This window comes from Dipteris shenzhenensis, chromosome 29 (genome assembly GCF_047967505.1).
Source record: "Dipteris shenzhenensis isolate YYH24624 ecotype China chromosome 29, Dip_SZ_1.0, whole genome shotgun sequence".
NCBI lineage: Eukaryota > Viridiplantae > Streptophyta > Polypodiopsida > Gleicheniales > Dipteridaceae > Dipteris > Dipteris shenzhenensis.
In genome coordinates this window covers 15,390,903-15,404,698 of record NC_141624.1, presented here as the reverse complement: position 1 = coordinate 15,404,698, position 13,796 = coordinate 15,390,903, and positions in this window count along the sequence as shown.

Below are 13,796 nucleotides of genomic sequence, written 5' to 3'. Positions count from 1 at the left end.
TAGTGATAATGCACCTCAATGTGCTTTGTTCTAGCATGAAAGACTGGGTTCTTTGCCAAGTGTATGCTGCTCATGTTGTCACAATAAATGACAACTGGCCCATCTGTAGATTGATGCATATCATAGAGTAGCTTATGCAACCAAGCTACCTCACATGCAGCCATTGCTGCACCCCTGTACTCAGCCTCTGTGCTCGACAAGGCAACTGTAGGCTGTTTCTTGCTGCTCCAAGTGACTGCAGCACTCCCAAAAGAGAACACATACCCACTGGTAGATCGTCTATCAGAAATACTACCAGCCCAATCAGCATCAGTGTATCCATGCAACTGTATCTGAACCCCAGCCTCATAAAATAGTCCATACTGCAATGTGGACTTCAGATACCTGAGTATGCGTCTAGCCGCATCCAAATGCGGTTTCCTTGGAGCCTGCATAAACTGACTTACCAACCCAACAGCATAGCTCAAATCTGGCCTGGTAATAGTCATGTAAATCAAACTTCCTACTATGCATCTGTACATAGTAGGGTCTTCCAGAAGCTCACCTGCATCTGCGCTCAGCTTCACATTCTGCTCCAAAGGAACTGAAATAGGCTTACAGCCTGTCATCCCATATTTGGACAGCATGTCCAGTCCATACTGCCTCTGCAAGAGCTGTATCCCACTTGGTGATCTAATCACCTCAATGCCCAAGAAATAACGCAGCTCTCCCAAATCCTTCATCTCAAACTTCTGCCTTAATAGCATTTTCACATGAAGGATATCTTCATCACTATCACCTGTGATGATCAAATCATCAACATAAATGACAAGCAGCATAATCCCTTTCTCTGTTTTTCTCACATAGAGTGAGAAATCTGCCTTGGAAATTTGAAAGCCAATAGTGACAAGATACTGTCCTATCTTGTTAGACCATGCTCTAGGTGCTTGCTTCAAGCCATACAAGGCTTTCTTCAACCTGCAAACAAACTCAGGATGAATAGCATGAACATAACCTGCTGGCTGCTCCATAAAGACCTCTTCTTGCAAATCACCATGCAAGAAGGCATTCTTTACATCCATCTGATGTAAAGACCATCCCTTTGATGCAGCCATAGCAATGGCTGCTCTTACGGTTGCCATCCTTGCAACCGGGCTGAAAGTTTCTTCATAATCAATGCCATATGTCTGTGCATACCCCTTGACAACTAATCTTGCCTTGTATCTATTCACAGAACCATATGCATTGTGCTTGATCTTATAAACCCACTTACAGCCAATTGCATTCTTGTCTTTAGGCAAAGGCACCAATTCCCATGTAGCATTTGCATCCAAGGCATCCATTTCTTCATCCATGGCTTTCTCCCATTTTTCATTTCCCATGGCTTGCTCAAAAGAAGTGGGTTCTAGTTCCTGTATCACTTTGACCATATAGGCATAGTGAATGGCTGTAAATCCATCATGTTTCAGTCTATCCACAGGATACCGAACCCTGGTAGACCTGCGCAAAATAGGCTCACTTCCAGGTGCTCTCAAAACATCCCTGGTCTTCCTTACTCCAGGTGTAACAACAGAGAAGGAATACCCAACTCATCATCAATGCTCTACTCTGAGCCACTGGATTCACCATCCACATAAGAGTGACCTGCATTCACATCAAACATGGGCTGATCTACCTTCTCTTTTCCTTTTCGTGATACCTGTGTACCACTATCTGCATTGCTTTGAGGAGATTCTCCTGATCTCAATCTACCTGTCCATGGCGAGGTATGTGAACCACTACTAGAGGACACTGCAGGTCCACTGATATTTTGTGATTGCTGCTGTGAATTCTGTGCAGCATTACCATTTTGTGCATCTACATCAATCATCACATTTACTGGTTTATACCAGCTGCTCATTTCATCAAAAACAACATCTCTGCTCACTGTAAACTTATGTGTAGAAGGGTTATAGCATCTATACCCTTTCTGCTACAGAGAATAACCAATAAAGACGCACTTCTTAGCCTTTGGATCCAACTTGGACCTCAACTCATCTGGCACATGAACATAGGCAATGCAACCAAAAATTTTCAAATGAGAAATGTTTGGTTTCCTACCAGTATACATCTCCTCTGGCGTCATGCCATGTATTGCTGCAGTGGGAGTCCTGTTCATTATATAAACTGCTGTAGCAACTGCTTCAGCCCAATAATAATCTGGTAGATCTTTTTCATTTAGCATAGCCCGAGATACCTCTCTAATATGCGTGTTTTTCCTTTCTGCAATTCCATTTTGCTGTGGGGTATGACTGCATGAATATTGCTGCTTTATACCATGCTCCTGCAAGAACCTTGCAAACTCATTTGAGAGGTACTCTCCCCCTCCATCTGACCTTAGGCATTTTATTTGCAGGCCTGTTTCTTTTTCAACCATAGCTTTGAAGTGCCCAAACACTTCAATTTTCTTTTTCATAAAATACACCCAAAGTTTTTTGCTGAAGTCATCAATAAATGTGACAAAATAGTGACAGCGTCCAATAGATGCAGCTTTAGTAGTCCACACATCAGAGTGGATTAATTCCAATGGCTTTTTACTCTCTTGAACATGCCTAGGAAAAGGTTTCCTTTCCTGTTTCCCAAATTGACAGGCTTCACAAACCTTGTGCATTTCTGTAACCTTGTTTTTAGGCAATCCTGCAACAATATTTTGGGCTTGCATTGATTTAAGTCGTTGTATATTAACATGACCAATGTGTTTGTGCCAGATATCAATATCTGCAACTACACCGGTCCCATGTGCAAACATTGCTACACTCAATTCAGGCATGTCCGCATCCAACGTAAACATCCTGCCCTTCTTCTTTCCTTTTGTTATCAAGCGACCATTATTTTTCATATCCTCAACAAAGCATCCATGAGAATTAAATCTAACCTGCAAGCCCTGCTCAACCATCTGACCAATAGAAACCAGGTTCTTGGTGATGTTCGGGACATGAAATACATCAGACAAGTATTTCTTTTTCCCATCCTGCATAGACAAAGGAATTTTTCCAATCTGCACAATAGGATGTGTAGTATCATCACCAGTCTCCACAAATCCTGGTTTTTCCATTTTCCTTGCATCCTGCATCCATTCAGCATGACCTGTCATGTGGTTTGACGCACCTGAGTCAACATACCACACATCATTGCTTTCTTCTGCACTTGTCACAGAATTTATCATATGCTGCACCATAAACAAATGCTCATTTTTGTCATCACCCTATCTACTAGAGGATGCATAATTGCCTTGCTGCAATTTTCCATTCATAATGTCATTCTGCTTTTTGTAGCAGTCTTTAGCCATATGCACCATTTTACCACAGTAGTAGCATTCAACATTGCTGTTTGCATTTTGGCCTCTCTGCCATCCACCACGACCTCTTTGGCTCCCCCTGCCTCTAGAGTTACCACGTCCTCCTGCATAGGACTGGTTTTCTTGCATTTGCTGCATATTCTGATTTCTACCACGGCCTGCAGATCGGCCTCCTCTACCTCTGCCTCTACCTCTGCTAGCATTTGAGTAGAAGACAGTTTCTTTTGAAGTTCCTGCTGAAGAAGATGCACCACCATTTCTCTGCTCTTCAGAAATTAGAAGAGCAAACAACTCTTCAAAATCTGGAAATTTTTCACGGACGGCAATGGATGTCCGGAACTGTGCATAATCCTTTTCTAGACCATTCAAGGTCACAGAAACTAGATCATCATCTTCCACTGGCGACCCAATGGAAGCAAGTGCATCTGCAATTTTCTTCACCTTCATGTGGAAGTCGTTTATGCTCAAATTTTCTCTCTGCACATTGTGCAACTCCTGTTTGAGCTGCATTTTCCTGGCTTGCGTATTTGTGATGTACATTTTTGCCAGAGTATCCCATGCCTCCTTTGGCGTACTTGCATCTTGAATATGCACAATCATGGAGTCCGAAATACTGATAGACAGCCAGTACATAACTTTCCTGGCTCTCTCATGCCATCCTTTGAATGCCTGCATTTCCTATTGATTGGGAACATTAGGAAGAACAGGTTCTTCTTCATTTCCTGTAATGAACTCCCAATAGCCTTTTCCCATCAAGAAATTCGTCATTCTAAACTTCCATGCCTGGAAGTTGTTCTTGTCAAGCTTTTCAGTGACAATCTGTGAAAGAGAATCAGACGCCATTACAGAACTCTGCAAAATATTCTGTCACTGCAAAAAACACAGCTTCTGCCTCACAAGGGCAAATCTGCAAACCTGATGAAAGTGGTTTTTGACCACACAGTCACTTCCTAGTGACGATTTTGCATCAACAGGCAATAAGGATGATTCTGCAACTCCCAATATCTCTGCGCACAGGCATACGATGCAATTTCTACGGCAACTTTTCACCGACCTGCAGAACAGTGGTCGCACAGCAAAAACAGGGCCTTTTTCTGAGTGCCTGCAGAGAACTTCCGCCTCCAAAACGGGCCCCGAAATGACCTCGAATCAGAAAAATAAAGTCACCAAGGGCCTTGCCCCATCCCGCAGCATATAATGCCCTCTCGCCACACTGCGAAGGGCGTCTCAATCTGAGACAGTGCACTCTTGCACTTCCGGCTGTGCTACCTGCAGAGATTTGCTCCCAAACTCGAAAAAAGAAAGCAACACTGGTCCTCTTACCAGGACACTGCGAACTTGGTTTGTTTTGTTGAGCTCCTTACCACGAACAAGGCTCTGATACCATGTGAAGATAGTGGGAGAGAGGGAAGGAGTCTCACTTGCGGCTTTCTCACATGCACAATGGGGGAATACACACAAAGGTGGAGGCTGAAAACAGTTTTCCTCTTCTTAGTTGTGAAAGCCAAAAGAACTCTAGTACAAAGAAAATAGAAGAACCCTATATGTGGGTCTCAAACCAAACTCAACTAACTAAGGTGGCATACTAACTAAGCCACAAACTAGAGTAGATAAGGATAGCTGTCATCCAGCTATTATTCGTGGGCGGTGTACCAACCGCATCTCCAGCTAACAAGTCGGTGACATAAATACACAACAGTCACCCTGGCATATCGCGAGTGGAGCTCGATATCTCAACATCTAGATATTATGGATGCCTACCCCTGGCTCTAGAGGTGATGGCGTTTGTTTAGTCCTAAAACGGTGATCCATTAGCATGGTTGGCTCTCCCTCATCCTTTTTGGGGTTTTCATTTTGCCTCATAGGAGAGGAGTAGCGGACCCTGTCATTATTTGATTGTATGATGGGAGAGCAGATGTACCGCATGATGGAGTAGTGGATGGAACCACAGGGGATAGATTTGTGGCTCACCTATGGAGCTTTAGCTATATTCTAGCTTGTCTTTTCTGCAAAGAGGCTGGATATAGGCATGGCAGTAGCAGTGATCTATTTGGAGCCAAAGGTGGAGCTCACACACTTGACATACTGGACACTTTAGTAGTGCACCAATAGTGTTGGTGCTGATGTATCCTTCATGATGTTTGGTCACAAAAGGTCGTCTTGGAGCCTGTCATGCCGGTATGCCAATGCACATATGCAGACTACTCTCCTTCCAAGCCGCCCTTTGAATTCACAAAAGTCCAAGGTTGTGGTGCAGGCTCCCATTCATAGATGATCTTCCCCACCAACTCATGGTTAGTTGGAACATGCATGGGCTTCATGATCATGCACGTAGCTACCCATAACACCTGATTCTTCATCAGTAAGATGTAGAGGGCAATCGTAGAATGGGCAGTAGATTTTATTTTAATACAAGAGCATATGTTTTCAACATCAGACATCAATCATTGCCGCCAGTGCTCTCTAAGAGAGGTGTAGAGGTATGGCCCACTGTAGTTGTGAAGAGTGGAGGTGTTTGCATTTTGGTCTATCAGGCAATGGCTCCAAAGGTCTTTGACCAAGGTGAGCTTATTACTCATCGAGCAATTTGGATGGGTCTCCAAGTTGGCCAGTCTAGATTGGGATCCTAAACTTGTAAGCATCTGCTTGTAAACAATACCGGCGTACTTTTTGGAGTCGATATGTTATCTCTAGATTGTTGGAGGCAACTTCAACAACCTAGACTTTGTAAAGGGTGCTTCTTTCTTTGAGGTGCCTATAGTGGAGAGGAGTACTTAGGAGTAGTTCATCTTTGTACGATTAGTAGTAGAGACTCGTGGTGAGAGGCAAAGTTCACCAAGCTCCTTGGCAACCTCCTTTTTTTCCTTCGGATAGAGGAGGCATGATGGCTGGTTGGAGCACCTCAAGAGGTTTTATGTTGGGGATTGGGCGATGCACAGGGGAGGCTCCATGAGCATTCTAGCAAGCACTATAATGTCATATCACTCCCCTATTGTACTCCACATAGAGCAACCCCACTATGGACTCCCCTAAAAAGGGTTTTGCATCCCAGATTATCTACTTTTGCAGGAGGAGGTAAAACAGGTAGTAGCTGAGATTTGGTAGTAATAACTAGACGGTGGGGGTGGTCTTTGTGGGTGGCAAATGCAATAAAGAGGACCAGCGACGAGGAGCTATAGTTCGAGGACCTTAGACAAAGATATGCTCAATGAGATTGAGAGAGAGCATTGAGACAAGACTTAGCATCCATAAAAAGACTCAGTGAAGAGAAGGATCTAAGGTCTCGGCCGATTGGTGATCAATATGAGCATACAAGAATTGACCTCGAGGCCATAGAGGTCCGAAAAAAACCAAATGGGTATAGCAAGGAGACTGGATCACCTAGTTTTTCTTCCATACCATAGGGCCATGATAAGCTAGGACACAGCTTTAACGATCGCGAGATGAGTAGGGTAGATGCACATGGATGATGAGTCGTCCTTGAGATGTCTGCATACTTATGTCGATATAGCTGTTCAATCTAAGGAGGAGTCTCCCTTGGTTCTTGGAGCTTGAGAGGCGGTGTGGGATCAACTCTTGATAGTAGTCTCACCATCCTTGAGCAGGTGGTTGGAGACACTACTCACTGATGAGGAGCTCTGGGAGGCCCTTAAATCCCTCCCACCTTAGAGGCGCCCTTTAGCAGGACGGTTTGACCCCAACTTTCTTTTAGAGCTTTTGGGAGCATGTTCTCACCCCACTTTGGCTAGCATTGTAGGAGATTTTTGACTAAGGCTCACTTCCTTAGCTCTTGAGTTGAGAATGGATTTGCTTGATCCTGAAATGTAGGGACACGTTAGACATTCAATAGTGGAGACCGATCACTAACTGCATATAAAATCTTAGCTGAGGTCTTGAGCTTGTGATTGAGATCCCACTTATCCAACATCATTCACAACACTTGGACTGGTTTTGTTCAGGAGCACAACATCTTGGACAACACCTTCACCTTTCCCAGGCAATGGATTGGCCTAGGGAGGAGTTGCAGCCTCTAGATATCTTGCTCTTGGATTTTGAGAAAGCTTATGATAGGCTAGAGTGGGCTTTTAGGACAAATAAATCTAAGGGCTTTATATGCAAGGAGTTCTAGTTAGACATTTATTGGTGGCCACATGGGAAAGGCCTTCTCACTTTCTCATTCAGTACGACACAAATGTCCCCTCAAACCCTTCCTTAATGACATTTGTGAATGAGAAAGTATTGATAGTGGGAACGAAGCGAGGAATTGGCAACCAGCATGGAGTAGACATGGATAATTAGGAGTGAGCATTGAGGCATACTAGGATTGTCTGCAAGGTTGAGCTCATGAGGAAAGAAGGGCCCTTTGTGTTTTACTCATAGTGATTGGAAATACATAGAAATGAAAGTATAGGAGAAGATGAACGTAGAGGCAATACAACATACCTAGAATGATGTGACAAAGGGCTATCTACGAGGCTTGAAGAATGCACTTTCGAGGAGGGTTGAAGGAACAATGAAAGGGCAAGAGGTGGAAGGTGATCCAAAAATCGAGACCGATGATGAAGGGCTACCAAGGAGTCTTGAAGAATGCACTATCAAGGTATGTTAAAGGAACAATGAAAGGGCAAGGGTTGGAAGGTGTTTGAGGAATGGTTGGGCTTGGGGTGAGGTAGGTATTGGCGGTTCACACTCCTATATGTAAGCCTGTTGAATTCAGGGGAGGTCAATAATTGCACTTAACACCTCGTTTCGCCTCTAATTTTTAGGGATGTGTGTGTGGGAACTACTTCAAAAGCTCCACCACCCTTGTAAATAGGGATGCTTTTTTGTAGATACATGAATGCGCTCTAAAAGAGTTTCTAATTTCAAATACTTTGCCACATGTTACATGCTTATTTGTTGAAGAATTTTTCCAATTGTCTCCCAAATCCTAAAGGTGGTGCTAGCGGACCCATGCCCCCTTGTTTTACTTTATCTTCCTTTACAAACAAAGGGGGATCGAGGAGATGCCTAGTTAGAAGAGAGTTTGTTGTGGAAAACGCAATTATTGGGTGCACTAGTGATGAGTCAATGTGTATATTGGGCCATTTATGTCTTCTCCACCTCTACCAACACAAGCATCACCACCATAAGCACCATTAGAAAAGTAGAGGCAATAGCACTAGTATGAGCTAATTGCTTCCGAAGACATTGGGAATCTTTGCATTTTTTAAAAGGCGAACAATAATAAGAGTGAGGCCACATGCATGGATCTTTGGACTCTTGCTTTATTTTCAATAGGCGGAACAGTGTGAGACTAGTTGTGTTCACATGTGAAAATGATTTGCCCATAATTTGAATCCATATGCTTCTCCCTTGGTTGTAGGTGGGGTGAAACAAGCCAAACAATAGCAACTAAAGGTTTGTCAGGAGGAAACAACGGTGAGTTAGTAGTGAATAGTATAATTTTTTTCAAGGCCCCTCCTTTCATAAGTGTCAAACATTTGGTGACAACCAACATATTTTGGATGAAGTATCATGATGTTTTACACTATTTTCCATATACTTATGCCTACCATAATGCATTTTTGGCAATAACTTGTCAGAAAAGGGCTCTAAAATTGCAATTTAGTCAAGTTTTTCAATTTTGGAGCCGTATTTTCACTCAAAAGTCGTTAAGGATGCCAAAATTTTGCCCCAATCTATGAAATTTCATCAAAAAAAGTACACTAGTGATGAACAGAGGTGGCAATCTCGTTGTTCGTAGAGTGACGAGTTTCTATTGGCAGATTAGCTTGGCAAAACTTGAGCAAGAAGACGTGGGCCGAAGCCGAGAGGGGCTAGTATGAGGAATCCTTTATTGAAAAGATGGTTATAACTTATGGCCTTGAAGTGGAGCAACAACAACTTTGGCGGTAGGGCATATGCTTCTGAGTTGACTGCCTGTGATCAAATCCTACGGGATGTCTTCTACTGCTTGGCAATGTAAGCCCCGAAGGAGAGAATGGTTAGAAGAAGATGCATTCACGCATGAGGAGGGTAAGGAAAAATAACACACCTCCTTCACCACCATCAACACTAAGGGTCCAAAGTCAAAGCGCCAGTGCTACTGATAAGCACTCTACATTACTGCTCAACAAAGCTATTGGCAAAAAAGTGGTGTGACAGAAGGGTTGCAATGAGTGAGCCTGATTTATCCTCGTTTTTTTATTCGGAACCTTGCTTCCATGATGCAACCCACGTGGCCACTATCGAGGGGAAGCCAGCCTTGGGACGAGGGTGGGCAGAGGGAGCCTATGGTAGAAACACAAGTGGATGGAGTAGAAGATACTAACTAGAAAGCTGATGAAGTTTTCAATTTAAAAAAAAAACTAGATCTGAGCAAATAGTTGTATTGACAGAGAATATGTTTTATTTGAATTTTGGAATTTTAGCATATAACCACACGTTTTGTTTTTAGAAAATTTGAATTAGCACATAGCAATTTTAATTTGGCACATAGCACTTTGCTTTTCACTTTATGCTCTACACATAGTACTTTGCAATTAGTACATGACCACACATTCATGTGGGGGGAGCGTTACCACACTTCCTCACCAAAATTATAAGACCAAGGAATGTTTCCTTTTTTGGGTTCATTACAATTTGCATTTGGCACAAAGCAATTTTAATTTTGCACATAGCATTTTGAATCTGGCATATAGGACTTTGCATTTGGCTTCTAGTACTTTGCATTTAGCACATAACCACACATTTGTGTGAAGGGAGAGTTGGCACACTTTCTCTCCAAAAATTATAAGACCAAAAAATGTGCCCTTCTTTGGGTTCATGTCAATTTGTATCTAGCACATAGCAATTCAAGTTTATCATGTAGCACTTTGCATTTGGTACATAGCACTTTGCACTTGTCAAATACTTCTATAGAATTTGTCTTCTTATTCATTTCAATTTGCATTTGCCACAAAGCACTTTTAATTTTGTACATAGCATTTTGAATCACGCATATAGCATTTTGCATTTGGCTTATAGTACTTTGCATTTAGCACATAACCACACATTTGTGTGAGGGGAGAGTTGGCACACTTCCTCTCCAAAAATTATAAGACCAAGGAATGTACCCTTCCTTGGGTTCATATTGATTTGTATCTAGCACATAGCAATTTGAGTTTAGCACATAGCACTTTGCATTTGGTACATAGCACTTTGCACTTGTTGGATACTTCAACAGAATTTGTCTTCTTCATTTCAATTTGCATTTGCCACGAAGCACTTTTAATTTTGCACATAGCATTTTGAATCTGACATATAGCACTTTGCATTTGGCTTATAGTACTTTGCATTTAGCACATAACCACACATTTGTGTGGGAAGAGAGTTGTTGCACACTTCCTCTCCAAAAATTATAAAACCAAGGAATTTGACTTTCTTTGGATTCATATCGATTTGTATCTAGCACATAGCAAATTTGCATATAGCACATAACAATTTGAGTCAATTAGCACATAATAACACATTTGTGTGGGGGGAGAGTTGGCATACTTTCTCATTAAAATGAAGCCCAAAGAATGTGCCCTTCTTGGGTTCATTTCAATTTACATTTGGCACAAAGCAATTTGAATTTTTCACATCGTAGTTTGAGTTTGGCACATAGCACTTTGCATTTGGCTTATAGTACTTTGCATTAACAACATCACCACACATATCTGGGGAACTTCCTCTCCAAAAATTATACAACCCAAGAAAATGCTTGTTCTTGGGCCCATGGCACTTTAAATTGATCTCATAACATTTTGCATTTAGCATATAGCAATTTGAATTTGGTACCTAAAACTGCATTTTGAACATAAGCTTTACATTTAATACAAAACCACCTGTTAGTGTGGAAGGAGAATCGGCACGCATATCTTTATGCATCGCAAGCTTAAACAAGCTAGTTTCATGGCTTCCATGAAAGGCCATTCACTTGCATACTTGTTTAGTACTTCTTTAAGACATTCATACAAAGAGTTGGAGCATCACAATCCCTGGAGTATAAAAGGAATGAAAATGAATCTTTCTTCCTACCAAAACATTAGAGTAAGGAGAGTAAAAATACCTCCAAAACCTTTGTTTGGTCTAGACTCTAAATTTGTTGCATTTTGAGGTTTAGGCTCCCTAAGATCATGAAGGCCTTTAGCAGTAGGGAAAGTTCAGAAAATAACACACAAGGAACTAAAGAGAGCATCTGAAGTTGTGTAATGCACATGTTTTATTTTCGTAGCATGTAACAACAAAGGAATATGCCAATGAAAGAAAAGTGCAAAGTGATTCAATCCAATTCGCATAGAGGAACAGGAAAATTCCCAACCAAGAAACTTGTTTTTGAGGCAAAAATCCACATCATTCTAGCGGGACTCTTTGAAGACAGCACAATAATCCATTGTGATTTAAAAAAAAGAGAATATGAATAAAGTGAAGTGTTTGATGTAATAAACGCTTCTTACCAGCAACACTTGGTACATAATGTAATTTATACGAGTGCAAAATGAATTGCACGTGCGTGCGTGTGTACATGTGTGGGTGTGTTGCATAGACATCATGCTCAACATTTGGATACATACCATCATGATTGATAATCTGACTATCTCGCCCTCGAGCTGAAAGGATAGGGCCATTCCATGAAAGGCTTCCAACTCGAGCCGAGTAACCTGTCATCTGTCGCACCTACATTTGCCAGAAAATTGCATTTTTATTGTTGATTTGAGGCAAGACAATATCGATACATAAAGAGCAAATGAGCAAAAGCTGCAATTGTTAGTTGTACTTTGAACAGAAGACCACCTTATATAATGAGAACTATGGAAAACAAGAATGGCACCTCGGTCCCCTTACAAGCATCCCATATTTGAACTTCGGACATGTTGATGCCCAGTGCAATATGTTTTCCATCTGTAGCCAGGTGACACTTGTAACATAATCATCATCTTCAGTTGTCTGCATCAATTGGCTGATTGCATTGGACTCTGCATCCCAAAGATATATTGTCATCCCTAAAGCAACTATAGAACATTCTTGCAACTCCAATCTAGAAGATTCAAGTAGTAGTAGTCATCCACCAGTTCGGGAGCATCAAGAATTCTTTCTGGTAACTACAGAGCTCAAAAAACAAACATTTGAGCCGAGGAATGAGCAGAAAAAAGACACTTATCTAGAATAAACCAAGCTCTAGACTTGATGGGATAAACCTGTAAGACCCCTCTACTTGAGGAACATGCCGGTGAAACCTTCTTGCTAGAGAGCTCTGCATGGACTCTCTTGAGTACCAATTCTCAAGAGAATCCTCACTAGTTTCTTGTGTATGATTCATATATCCCACTCTGTGACAATTTTTCGACAGTTGGAGGTGGAGTCAGTTTGGTCTACTTCTCTGTGCATTTCACAATAGCAATACTTTTAAGAGGTATGGCTAATAAACCATCAACTCCAATCATGCATAATACAGACTAGAGCTACTGTTCCCATGCTACCAGGTCCTCCCTGCCTCCCCCAACGCCTACCTTCCCCAACTTGGCCTGTTGCCTGACCATGTTGCCTACCTCCATCGCCACACCAATGTCATCTTCACCTATGCTACACCTGCATTGATTCCCCTCCATCACAAGCATGTTGCCTTCATTTTCCAACCTGCTCCTCTTCCTTTCTAGCCTGCTACCTCACTTATCGACTACATGATTGTATCTTGTCCCTTCCTCTCTATATGGGCTGATCTCTTGGGTGTGCCGCATGTGGAGGAAGTCCTGATGCTACTGCACGAGCACTCTTAAAGCCTCAATTTCTGTATGTAATGAGAACTCTCATGCTGCAAAGAAAACGTTGTGGTCGTACAGAGTCTCCCGTAAATAATTATTGACTATCCGATTGAAAACTATAAGGCTCGAAATTGGATACAAAATCCTATGGCAGGATGAGTCACTTTCGAAAAGACAGGGCTTTCCGGTCATCAAAAGTCTCTGCACTTGGATTATTCTATGCATTTTAAGTATGTGATAGGATCCTGAGGGTGGATGAATCTACAGAGGTCAAGGCAAGGCAAAGGCTTGTGGGAGTCATAGGTCTCTACACTTGACGCATTCTATGCATTTTGTTGACAGTTACATTGTACTATGGTCATTAGACTCGGAGGCAGCAGTCCTTAGCATCCACCATCCATCAGCTCATACACTCTTGCATGAACGATAGATTGATCAATCAGTTGGCCTCAGGAGTTTCAATCCATGGACCTTGCAACCCAACAATCCAGTTCCTCAAATCGCTCAAACCGCTCACTCATCAGTGAGCACACTTCCAGCTGTTGCCAATAGCTTTGCCTCATTTCTTCTGCCTCTTGAAATTGAATTGGATTTGCTTCATGCAGTCGAGCGGCCATGATCCTGACGTTCATTCCACTGCTCTCGAAACCAGCTGTTTTTAGGCGTGCCTTTCTTGCTTCAAAAACAACATGAAGGTGCTTAATGACAACAAT